General features: G+C 37.8%; 1 protein-coding gene across 1 annotated transcript in view; it reads right to left on the reverse strand.

The window, feature by feature from the left end:
* Nucleotides 1-13,009, reverse strand: part of SAMSN1 (SAM domain, SH3 domain and nuclear localization signals 1) — a 162,232-nt gene that overhangs the window by 131,548 nt on the left and 17,675 nt on the right. The gene's annotated exons all lie outside the window — the stretch shown is intronic.

The following is a 13,009-nucleotide window of genomic DNA, read 5'->3' on the forward strand; positions in this document are numbered from 1 at the left end:
CATTTATCTAATCTTTATTTTGTTAGTATCAAGATTTTTTTTAACTAGCAGAGGACAATTTGAGTTTCCTATTTTCTCAGTTGTTGAGCAGAGCGTTACTAAAACCCCACATGCTGAAACAGTCAGTTCCTGAACTTGAGGAGCATATATTGCCAAGTTTGAAATGCTTGTGCATCACCCATAGGACATTGCTCATAGGGAAAAGGTGACGGACAGCAGTTGTAGGTAAGGACGTGGGAGTCATGAACTAAGCCCTGATGTGAGTTGGGATATCAACAGGCCTTTGAGGAGTTAATGGTCAGACCGACCACTCCTTCCGTTCTCTATGCTTTGCCATCCTGTGCCCTAAATGTACCCAATCTCTAGTCAAGGTCTTTTTCTGAAATTGTTTAGGTCTTGAGCCAGATCTCTCCAAACCTCAGATTAGAAGCTAATTGTGTTCTTTGCGCCACAGTCAGTAGCCACACACAGTTAACCAGCTTTGTGACAATCGTGAGGAAAAAAGATGGCCACCCATCTTTGTAGTAATGTTTTTCCGTCACATATATTTGGAACTTACAAGGAAAGAACAAGCTCCATGTTCCACAGTGTATGCCATCGGGTCCAAATGTCTTAATTGTCAAAATCCATCATCCTCAGTCTCATTAGTTTGTCATATAGGTTTAAACAGATCTCTTGGGATTATGAATGTTGCCCTCTTCAAAACAGAGTCTACCTTTTGTTAGAATAGACAAGATTTGCATTAAGAAATATGGAAAATATTCAATATCTTTTAATTTTTAATCATTAAAATCACAGTACTTTGGAAACAACTTATGATATCAGTATTCCTTTGCCTTTGTTGTCAAATAGATTAATTCCAGATGGCTCAAAAAATTTATATCCAATTGAGCAAAAGAGTTTGAATCTGGGGAGATGTATTACTCAAATATAGTCTCCTGTATCACCTGGGTGAAGCTTTTGTTAATATATTTAGGTATGGGACCCACACAAAGTTTAAACACTTGTAACTGGTGATTGTGATGAAAGGAACATAATTAGCTTCTGGTTTGAAGTTTAGAGACATCTGGACTGAGACTGAAGGAATTTCAGGATGGATGTGGTGGCTCGCGCCTGTAATCCCAGCACTTTAGGAGGCCATGGCGGGTGGATCACGAAGTCAGGAGATTGAGACCATCCTGGCCAACACGGTGAAACCCCATCTCTACTAACATACAAAAAACTAGCTGGGTATGGTGGCCCACACCTTTAGTCCCAGCTACTCAGGAGGCTAAGGCAGGGCAATCTCTTGAACCCAGGAGGCGGAGGTTGCAGTGAGCCAAGATCACGCCACTGCACTCCAGCCTGATGACAGAGCAAGACTCCATCTCAGAAAAAAAAAAAAAAAAAAAAAAAAAAAAAACATTATAAGACCACAAATAGAGATTAGTTGCTTTTACCATGTATGTTGTCAAAATATTCTCTAGGGACTATCCCCTTTGTTCTGTTTTGCTGGAATTGGGGTCATCCAATGTTTCCTCATGATGAATCAGTTTAGTTTTGGGAATTTTGTTAAAAGACTTTCTTGTAATTAATATTTTGGGAAAAAATTGAGGGGAAACTTCTTTTTAATCTCTATTAAGATGAAGAGTTAATGTAGTTCCACTTAGGCAACTCGCTTCCTACAAGGGTAGGGAGAGTTAGGCACATTAAATGTAGGTCTGGAGTGTGATTATATGAGGAAGAGGGATTACTTAAACAGGCCAACATCTACTTAATTAGAACACTAGGTCTATTCCCTTGGTGTTGCCTAGTTGTAGATTACTACTGAACTGGTTAAGTAATTTTTAGTACTGCTTATGCCAGACTCAAAGCAGCTGTGGAAAATGTAAACGGCTTTCAATTCTGACTGCTGCTTACATAAGCAGACTGTCACGTACATTGGAGTTCATACCCTGGGTACTTTATTCCTAGAGGGGCAAGTCAAAGAAAGACTCATACAGTTTTATTTTTAGAACAACAGCTGTGTGTGTATGTGTGTGTGTGTGTGTGTGTGTGTGTTCTACTCTGAATTCCAAAAGGAAGATATCATTTCAGAAAGTTATTTCAGTAAAATAAATGCCTAGTCCATTAATTTGACATTTGCCATGAATACAGGGTCAAACTTACTTTAAAGATTAAATGAGTTAACCTTTATAAAATCCTTACATGATGCCAAACACATTGGAGACACATATATATGATATTTCTCATTAGATAAATTGTTTATTAATAGTTACATAGAATTCTGATATTGAAGTGAGTTGAACATAATTATACATATGTAAATACATATACACACATATAACTTCCTGTTAAGCTAATTCAATTTCTGTTTTGTTCAATTCATTCTCTTGCAAAAATGAAGACTGTTCACTTGCATAACTAAAATGGCTATCTTAATATTAAAATACAGTGATTCCAAGAATGCCACACGGAAACTGAAAAGGTATGTTTCTGGACATTTCTTGGCTTCCTATGTTTCAACAAAGTTCCTACCAATGTTCACAGAAGACATGAAAGTTAGTTCCTTTTTAAAATTCTGATAGACATGTGGCAAAGAGAATAATTATGAAACTTCAAAGTTAATAAAGTAAACTAATTTTTCAGCATATCTAAGGCAATCAGGAAGATGAAATAATATATATTGAGGTATCAACTGTATTCTCAAAACATGATTTATGTGACTGGGAACAAATGATCCCAAATATGAAGAAGTCCTACTGCCTTCCTCCATACCTGATTGCAAATATATGGAAAAACTCCAGTGAAGGAGATGTCTCCCAATGAATGAGATCACTATGGCAAAGGGGAATGTTGGTAAATGTACCTAGTCTGAGCCCAGTTGGTTAAAAAGCAAATCATTAAGAATGATAAGGATTAAATCCTATCCCTTTTCTAATTTAATGATTTTACATATTTGCAGAATAATAATGATGGAATACATACAGTATGAAGCATAGTTCTAAATGCTTTATGTATAGCAAGTCATTTAATCCTCACAACAATGTGTAGGGTTGCTACTATTAAAATTAACCTCGAGTTATAGATGGGTAAACTGAGGCATGGAGCAGTCAACATTCTTGCCTAAGCCCACATTACTAGTAAGTGATAAAACTAGGGCTTTGTGCTTGGTGTCTTCACTACTACATGATGCTACTTCTATTCTTGATGGCATAGATACAAAATCTACCTATCATCTAGGTCAGAAATTTCACAAAGAAGCACTATTGGCCAGAAGGGAGATTAGCTACAATAATGCAGAGAAATATAATACCACATGTCACTACTAAACAAACAACTCAGAAAGAACACCTTTCTTGAAGCACTAAATACTATTAATAATTTAATAGTATTTGAAGACAAATGTGTAGACAGCACACTGATGTGTCTTAAAGGCATTAATCATTTTGGAGCTGCCATCATCATCATCAAAGAATGCCCAGCAATTTATGACACCACATTTAATTAAAATCAGACACTTCAGGAACCAATGAATTTAGATGACAGTCTGCACATTAGAGGCCCCTTCAGCATATTACTGTAATGATGTTATGGTTCTCAGGAAAACAGATTTTATCCTCCTGTGAGAATAAAATGAAGAATGAAAAGCAACAATCAGCTCTTTCTGATGGGAGAAGTAAGTCTTTCTTGCCAGCCTGTCCAGCTCCCGTCTTCAAGTAACAACCCCATACAGTTAATGAATTCTGAGTTCTCTAAGAGGCTGGTGTACAGCATCCACACACAGCTTCTGATCTCAGGACAGATCCTATAGCTTATAGTGCCTGGAGAATGCACAGGGCCTGTAATCCATCAGGAACAGAGCTAGTAAATTGCATATGAACTTTGCCACTTGACTACTAGTGTGCAAAGAGAGCCTTATATCAATCCTAAAGTAACAAACTCTTCTGAGAGCACTATAAACATCCAGGATGGCAAAACAAGTTACCTAGGGGATGGTTATTTGCATTATAAAAGATTCCTCCTTTTCAAAAAGATTCCCTTCCAGATTTCTTAAAACAGAGCTCTCTTAAGTGTCCTTAAATGTGATTTATAAAATTATATTTACACAAGGTTTCAGAAAGGGAAAGAACAACTGATGTTTATTAAGTGCCATGTTTCCTGGCACTTATTGTCTTTTTTAATCTTCGTAGCCACAAATGAAACAAGAGCAAGCCAAACAAACTTGCAAGAAATGTGATACGAAATCAGATAAGTAAAAATATCAAATTCCGTCGTTGCAATGGAAAAGCACTGAACTGGTATCCCAGAACCTGACTTGCTCTCCCAGGGCTGCTACTAACCTGGACAAAACCCAGGAAGCCCCTCAGAGCTCAATCAGGTGTCCACATGTATAAAACAAAGGTTGATGAACGAGAACTTTAAAATCCTGATCTATAGTATTTCAATCCAATGTCAGTCAGTAGTGATGACAAACGCTTTTAAGAGAAAATTAAAGTGGGAATGGGCTTTTTTGTTTTACAGCTTTTTTTTTTAAGATGATTAAAGAGATAACCATGGCTTTCATCAGATTCAATTAGTAATTGTCCTGTAAGCCTAGGAAATAAAAAAAAGAACAGAGCATAATTAACCTTAATCTATTGATTTCATTTTATTTTAACATAAATGTTTATTTACAGGAGGAAACCAATTAAAACTACCAAAAGGTGTTTATATATGAATTGGTGGTAGAGGAATAGCTGTATGTCATCATAGATACAAGAGGAAAAAATAAAAATGAAAGCAAAGTGCAGTCTTGTTAGTGAACGTAAGCTATGTTTTACGTATTGGCTTGTTATGAGTCATTATACAATCTCAAAGTCAAGAAAAGGATTACATGCACTGTTTTGACACTGACTACTCTTGTTCATAGTTTGATGAAGACCTAGCTGATGGGATACTATTGTTAATCTCATTTTCTTCCTTTAGTGTCTATGTTATTAATAGCTATGTCAATGCTGATGATAATATAAGACAGAACAAAAAAATTCTCAATTTTAATAGTTTGAAGTCGAGTAAGAAATGCAGTTAAGTGGTTAGAATACCAACTTGGGAGTCACCTACTTTGACTTCTCCATTACTCACCTATTCTAAGATGACATGTCACATTTCAATGTGTCCATTTACCCATTTATAAGACACTAGACTCTAAGTGCTTTTTTAAGACCTTTTGTGAAAGGTTCTTGGACACTGTGCAGTGAAAACATCTTAAATACCTGTCTTTCATCATTTTTAACTTCAGTTCTTCCTTTTTAAGCCAAGCTTAAATCTCATTTTCTTCACAGGACTTGTACCATTAAACTACGAACCACGGTTATGTACTTAGAGTTAACAGCTATTATTGAGCATTTCCAGCCTTCCTGTTAATAATATAAAATACGTTGTCACTGTTTATTCTCACCAAATAATTAAGAGGTAACAAATAATTTTCTAATTTTATAGGACTATAGGAGAAGAAACAAGTGCTTAAAGAGTTTAAGAAAATTGTCCAAGATGGGATTTTTTTTTTAAAGGAGTCTAGCTCTGTCACCCAGACTGGAGGGCAGCGGCAAGATCTTGGCTCACTGTAACCTCCGCCTCCTGGGTTCAAGCAATTCTCTTGCCTCAGCCTCCCAAGTAGCTGGGATTACAGGTGCTCACCACCACACCTGGATAATCTTTTGTATTTTTAATGGACCGGGGTTTTACAATATTGGCCAGGTTGGTCTTGAACTCCTGATCTCTTAATCTGCCCGCCTAGGCCTCCCAAAGTGCTGGCATTACAAGCATGAGCCACTGTGCCTGCCCCAAGATGGGATTTTTATAATGTTTGTTTAACCTCTTCCCCAAATTTTGTGCTTCTAATTACTGTATTGCATTATTTTTAGGAATTCCTTCTAAGAATTCTTATAGAAGTTAGGCTTGATATTTATAATACAGAATTTAATCGCGGTTGCTCATGTTACTCTCTAGATATTTTGAATATATATTTCTTGCTTAAGTGGACATCTGTCTTTTATTGATCTGAAAATCAATGTGTAGAAGAAGGACTAAGAAGAGGAAGAGGAGAAAAAAGAGAAATAGGAAGAAAAAAGGAACAAAGAAGGAAGGAAGGAAGGAAGGGGAGGGAAGGGGAGGGGGGAGGGGAGAGGAAAGGGAGGAGGGGAGGGGGAAGAGGGGAGGGGGAGGGGAGGGCAAGGGAGGGGGAGGGGAGGGGAGAGAGGAGGGGAGGGGAGGGGGGAGGGGAGGGCAAGGGAGGGGAGAAGAGGGGAGGGGAGAAGGGGAGGGGAGGGCAGGGGAGGGGACGGGAGGGGAGAGGAGAGGAAATACATCTAACTACTCTTGCTACTAGAATAAGATGTTGTTCAGGTCACATCTATCACAGACGCTAACGTAAGATACTGATACAACATAGGGGAAAGGCAAGGTGTGTGCATCTATTTTTAATGTCACAAACTTCAGTGGAGTCAGTGGTTCTTGAGCCAGCCATTGTGGTAGTAGTTTCTTGATTTGGCCACTTCCTGACTGTGATAGAAATAGCAGCTCTCTTTGGTGGTTTATAGTGTGCTTCTTGATGTAATTCCTGCAAGCTTAGAGTATGTGTGTTCAGTTCTCAATAACTCTGGGCTCTCTATAACCTGCAGTATATTTCTTTCTGCTTAAGTTAACTAGCATGCATTTGATTTATCTGAAAATAACCCTGATCGATATCTTGTCACATTAATTTTAGTTTCTGTATTAGTTGTCTGTTTTTTTGCAATAGAAATTACTCCCAAATATAATGGCTTAAAAATAAACATTTATTATCTCACAGTTTCCGTGGATTAAGAATATGGGCCTGACTTAGATGGGTTCTGTTTCATGGTCACTCAGAGGATTGTAATCAGTTATTGGCCCAAAGGTCTAAGGTCTCATCTGAAGGTTCAGCTAGGGAAAGGATCCTCCTTTAATTTTACTCAGTGGTTGTTGGTGGCATCCAATTTCCTGAAGGCTGTTGGGCTGGAGGCCTTACTTCATTGCTGGCTATAATAGCGTTTTTCCTAGTTCCTTACCATACCAGTCTCTTCCACAAGAGTGCGAAAACCAAGAAGGCAACACAGGCAATCTGCTAGGAAGTCTTTTGTAGCCTAATCACAGAAGTGACTTCCTGTTACCTTTGCCCTACTTTATTGGAATCAAGTAACATCCAAAGGTGAAGATGACACAAGGACATAAATACCAAAAGGTAGAAGTTATGGTTAATTTATTCTATGTGTCAACATGGCTAGGCCACAGTACCCAGATATTTAGTGAAACACCAGTCTAGATGTTGCTTTCTCTCTCTCTCTCTCCACCAACACACACGCACACCACACACACACACACACACACACACACACACACACACACACACCATGCACACCCTATTAGTTCTGTTTTTCTAGAGAACCCTGATTAATACAGTGGGGTTCATTGAGGTCGTCTTTAAATTTTGCCTTCTTCAGTACCAAAAGGAAAATAATAGAGTTTAATGTTGGGCAACCCTCCATTCCAAAAAATCTTAAATGTATTTACGGAGCTATTTTAATGTAGCATGGGGCCTTAAAAAAACATCTAGTCCATCTCTGTTAGTTTATAGAGGTAAAAACTGAGTTCTGGATTGGGTAATGACTTAACCAAGTGCTATTTAGGAACCAAGCCAGGAGGAGAACTCAGTTTTTATCTTAATGCTCTTACTATTGTCTGATAACTTATCCCAAGTCAAAAGTGGAGAATTGTATCCGGTGGCCCAATACTGATTATAGTGAAGGAAAATCCTCATGGACAAATGACATCAGAGTGAACAGTGGACAAATGGAGCAGGGTGGTTCTACCCTTCAGTTATTCTTTACATAATGGGCAATGGTTTTGTACCGGTGCTCTCTATCCTTCAGCCCAGACTCCCTAATGATCAATGGCAAATCCAAGTCAGCTATCTGAGGTCATGGATGCTGCCATTGGCTATGAATAAAACAAAACTAACTAGCCATGAGGGGATTAAACCCTTGACCTTGGCCTCATTAGTGCTGAGCTCTAACCAACTGCTAGACACACATCATATTGTTTGTCTTTAAAATTATGCTTGAATCTGTAGCTGCGAATAATTTAATGGATTTCACCAGTGCTTTTTATCAGTAAAAAATGTTGATTAGTAAGTATATAAAAAATTAAACTTGCATTTTAAAAATATTTAATTCTATTATGATTGGCATCCCTATTTAATAAATGGTGCTGGGAAAACTGCCTAGTCATATGCAGAAAACTGAAACTGGACCCCTTCCTTATACCTTATATAAAATTTAACTCAAGATGGATTAAAGACTTAAATGTAAAACCCAAAACCATAAAAACTCTAGAAGAAAACCTAGGCAATACCACTCAGAACATAGGCCTGGGCAAAGATTTTATGATGAAATCACTAAAAGCAATTGCAACAAAAGCTAAAATTTGACAAATGGAATCTAATTAAACTAAAGAGCTTATGCACAGCAAAAGAAACTATCATCAGAGTGAATAGGCAACCTACAGAATGGGAGAAAATTTTTGCAATCTACCCATGTGACAAAGGTCTAATATACAGAATTTACAGGAAATTTAAACAAATTTCCAAGTAAAAAATAAACAGTTCCATCAAAAAGTGGGCAAAGGATATGAACAAATACTTCTCAAAAGAAGATATTTATGTGACCAACAAACATAAGAAATCAGCTGAACACCACTGATCATTAAAGAAATACAAATCAAAACCACAATGAGACACCATCTCATGCCAGTCAGAATGGTAATTATTGAAAAGTCAAGAAACAACAGATGCTGGTGAGGCTGTGGAGAAATAGGAATGCTTTTACACTGCTGTTGGAAATGTAAATTAGTTCATCCATTGTGGCAGACAGTGTGGCGATACCTCAAGGATCTGGAACCAGAAATACCATTTGACCCATATATCCCATTACTGGGTATATACCCAAAGGAATATAAATTATTCTATTATAAAGATATGTGCACACATATGTGTATTGCAGCACTATTCACAATAGCAACAACATGAAACCAACCCGAATGCCCATCCATGATAGAATGGATAAAGAAAAAGTGGTACATATACACCATGAAATACTATACAGCCATAATAAAGAATGAGATCATATTTTTTGCAGGGACATGGATGAAGCTGGAAGCCATTATCCTCAGCAAGCTAACACTGGAACAGAAGACCAAACATCACATTTCTCACTTATAAGTGGGAGCTGAACAATGAGAACACGTGGACACGGGGAGGGGAACAACACACACTGGGGCCTTTCAGGGGTGGTGGCAAGGGAAGAGAGAACATCAGGACAGATAGCTAATGCACGTGGTGCTTAAAACCTAGATGACGGGTTGATAGGTGCAGCAAACCACCATGGCACACGTATACCTATGTAACAACCCTGCAAGTTCTACACATGTGTCCTGGAACTTAAAGTGAAAAAAATTAAAAAAAAAAATTTAAAGGAAAATAAAACCCTGAAATATGCATTAGTAGGTGAAAAAATACCACTATAATAGATTTTCTTGTTTACAGCTGTTTACGTTTGACGGGAAATTTAAGGCTGAACTGTCAAACACTGCACTACACCTAGGCGTCTGAGGCAATTTGTGGAGATTAAAATCTTGGGTTTTCTAAGGCACAGCAACAATAAATCCTGTTGCTTCTTCTTGTCCAGTGAAAATCAATACTTTTAGATAAGAAACATTGATTACAAATTATTTTAAGCTGTTATTTTCTAACAACATCCAAGATCAAGTGAGAGTTTGACTTAAAGTCATTTAATCAAGGATATTAAATTTAAAGATTACTCTGCTCCACTATGGGGGTTTGCAGAGGGAAAGGTGATGATCATTAACGTGCACTATGCCAGGTGCTGAAAATGGGTTACAACATTTGATGCTCACTGCAAACCGAGAGACAGAACCTTGTATCCATATTCTATTGCTCAGAAAACTTACGGGTCAGCGAAGTTCAATCACATTCCCAAAGACACACAGTTCCCAGTTTGGGAGCAGGAATAAAATGCAATTCTTTCAAATTCACCCATCTCAAGTTCTTTTCACTATGTTCTCTAGATATCAGAATATATTTAGCACATATATTATAAGGTTGGGTTATTTTTCTTACCATTGTTTCCTCCCCCTCATTTCTCTTCTCCCAAAAACTTCCAATTACCCCTCTTAATCTCTCTCACTCTTGTGTATGTATCATGCACATAACCCCCCACCCACTGCCACCGCCACCACACACACTTGTAGCAGAGACACCAAGGAACAGGACTAGTATTTGGGAGCCAGAACTCCAGCCTAGACTCCATCTGTCACTGCAATCAACTCACTAGTCTCAGCTTCCTCGATGGTAAACTGATGTGTTCCTTATAATCCTATCTCTTTTTAAAAGTGTATAACTGGCCGGGTGCTGTGGCTCACCCCTGTAATCCCAACACTTTGAGAGGCCAAGGTGGGTGGATCACGAGGTCAGGAGATTGAGTCCATCCTGGCCAACATGGTGAAACCCCAGCTCTACTAAAATACAAAAAAAAAAAAACTGGGTATGGTGGCACACACCTGTAGTCCCAGCTACTTGGGAGGCTGAGGCAGGAGAATCGCTTGAACCCGGGAGGCAGAGGTTGCAGTGAACTGAGATCTCACCACTGCACTCCAGCCTGGGTGACAGAGCAAGATTTCATTTCAAAATAATAATAAGTGTATAACTGTTTATTATCAAGTATTATTATACTTTAATATCTATGTTCTTTCTAAAAGTATAGAATCAAGTGTCTATCATCAAACATTTTTATACTTTAACGTCTACACTTCCCTTAGTGAAGTGAATAATTGATATTATCTGGTTATTTTTATACCTCTGCACCATCAGCAATTCGAAGCCTTCCATCCTACCTTGTCCAATATGGCAGCCATCCATAGTCCCAAGTGTATAATACGTGGCTGACACAACTTAGGAATTGAATTTTAATTTAAAACCAAAGGTGAATAAGAGTCACAATTTTTATTTTTTCGCTGGAACTGATTGCAGTTTTACCATTGAAGTTCCAGCATCTGAATTGAAATGTTCTCTTAACTATAAAATAAACATCAGATTTCAAAGTGCTAGTTTAGAAACAAAAATATAAAAATATCATTAATTTTGTATTAATTACATGTTAAAATGATAATACTGGCTTAATTAAATATATTATTAAAATTAATTTCACCTGTCTCTCTTTTTGAAACATTTGACTGTGGCTACTAGGATAACTAAAATTAAATGTATGAGTCACATTATATTTCTAATGGACAGGGCCACTATAATTGTCTTTTAGCAGGGCCGCTATAATTGTCTTTGAGCAACGTAGTAGGTCCAAGATGGGGTCTGGGTATCTGTTTGTCTTCAGATAATCCTTAAATTCAGCTGCTCTTGAGAATGACTGCCAGAAGTGGCAGAAAATATTTTGTGTATCAACTCCTTTGGTTGTGATTTATTCTCTAAAATAATGTTATTAAATAATCTTGTTTTTTTGGTCATCCATCTGTATATTAACTGAAAAAAAAGGTCTTAAATCTATTAACAGTTTACAGGACCCAAGTATTGCAGAGGGTTGTTATATCCAACTCATATTAAATGTTATCATAAAACTGTGCCTGGCACAGGGATGACACAAATTATATTCTCTAGAGACGAAGGCCACCTTCTGAAAGCCAGGCATCCTTCATGTACACTGCAAAGGAGTTCCAGTGGTGAGAGGGCACTGTTTGAGTGTGTGTGCATTTTGTGTTGAGTGTAGTGATGCCAGTTACAATAAGGATTGAAGACCCTGGGGGGGAAGAGTGGTGGGCATAGTAGACTTCCCCTTAACATTCCCCACCTACCTTCTGGTGTGTCTTTATGCAAAAGTCAGAAGGCGAAAAAGCACATCATATGCATACCTGCAAAGCTTGGATAGCAGATACAACTTGGACTTGGCCGACTATAGGCATTCGTGTGAAATCTGGAAAGTGGAATGTAAAAGTGGAGCCCACGTCTAGTAGCCATGTTAAAGGGAATGAGCAAAATTTCATTTTTACCTAGTATATATCAAATACTATAATTTCAACAAATCATCATTATGGAATTATTAATAACCTATGTTTTACTCATTTTTTCATATGAAGTCTTTAAAACATACTGTATATTTTACAGTTATTGTCCATCTGCATTTGGACTAGCCACTTTTATTTTTTTTATTATGATTACACTTTAAGGTCTGGGATACAGATGCAGAATGTGCAGGTTTGTTACATAGTATACAAGTGCCATAGTAGTTTGCTGCATGCATCACCCCGTCATCTACATTAGGTATTTCTAATGCTATCCTTCCCCTAGCCCCCTATCCCCCAATGGGCCCCAGTGTGTGATGTTCCCCTCCCTGTGTTATCCTTGTTCTACTCCCACTTATGAGTGAGAACATGTGGCGTTTGCTTGTGTTAGTTTACTGAGAATGATGGTTTCCAGCTTCATCCAAGTCCCTGCAAAGGACATGAACTCATCCTTTCCATGTGGATTAGCCACTTTTCAAGTACTCAGTTGCCACCTGTGGTTGTACAGTGTAGCTCTAGGGCAGGGATTAGCAAAGTTTTTCTGTGAAAAGTCAGATAGAAATATTTAAGTTTGTGAGACACAGTTTCTATTGCATTTTATTGTCTCCCTTATTTTTGTTTCTGTTTTTAAAGATACTTTTAAAAATGTAAAAGCCATTTTTGGCTTATGCACAGTACAATTACAGGCTGCTTCAGGCTATGATTTTCGGTCCCTGCTCTAGAGTGTGAAAACCAGCCCTTCTGAGGGTTCTCTAAATTCTGTGCTAAATCCTGCCTGCTTATAGTAGCAAGAGTAGATTCTGTTTTCCACAGTTGAATTTGGCAAATTTATACAGAGCATCATTCACCTCATTCTATAGCATAAGGAAATGGAGACTGCAAGACT

The sequence above is a fragment of the Aotus nancymaae genome, unplaced genomic scaffold (genome assembly GCF_030222135.1).
Source record: "Aotus nancymaae isolate 86718 unplaced genomic scaffold, 86718_ANA_hifiasm-v0.15.2.pri h1tg000022l_1, whole genome shotgun sequence".
Taxonomy (NCBI): Eukaryota; Metazoa; Chordata; class Mammalia; order Primates; family Aotidae; genus Aotus; species Aotus nancymaae.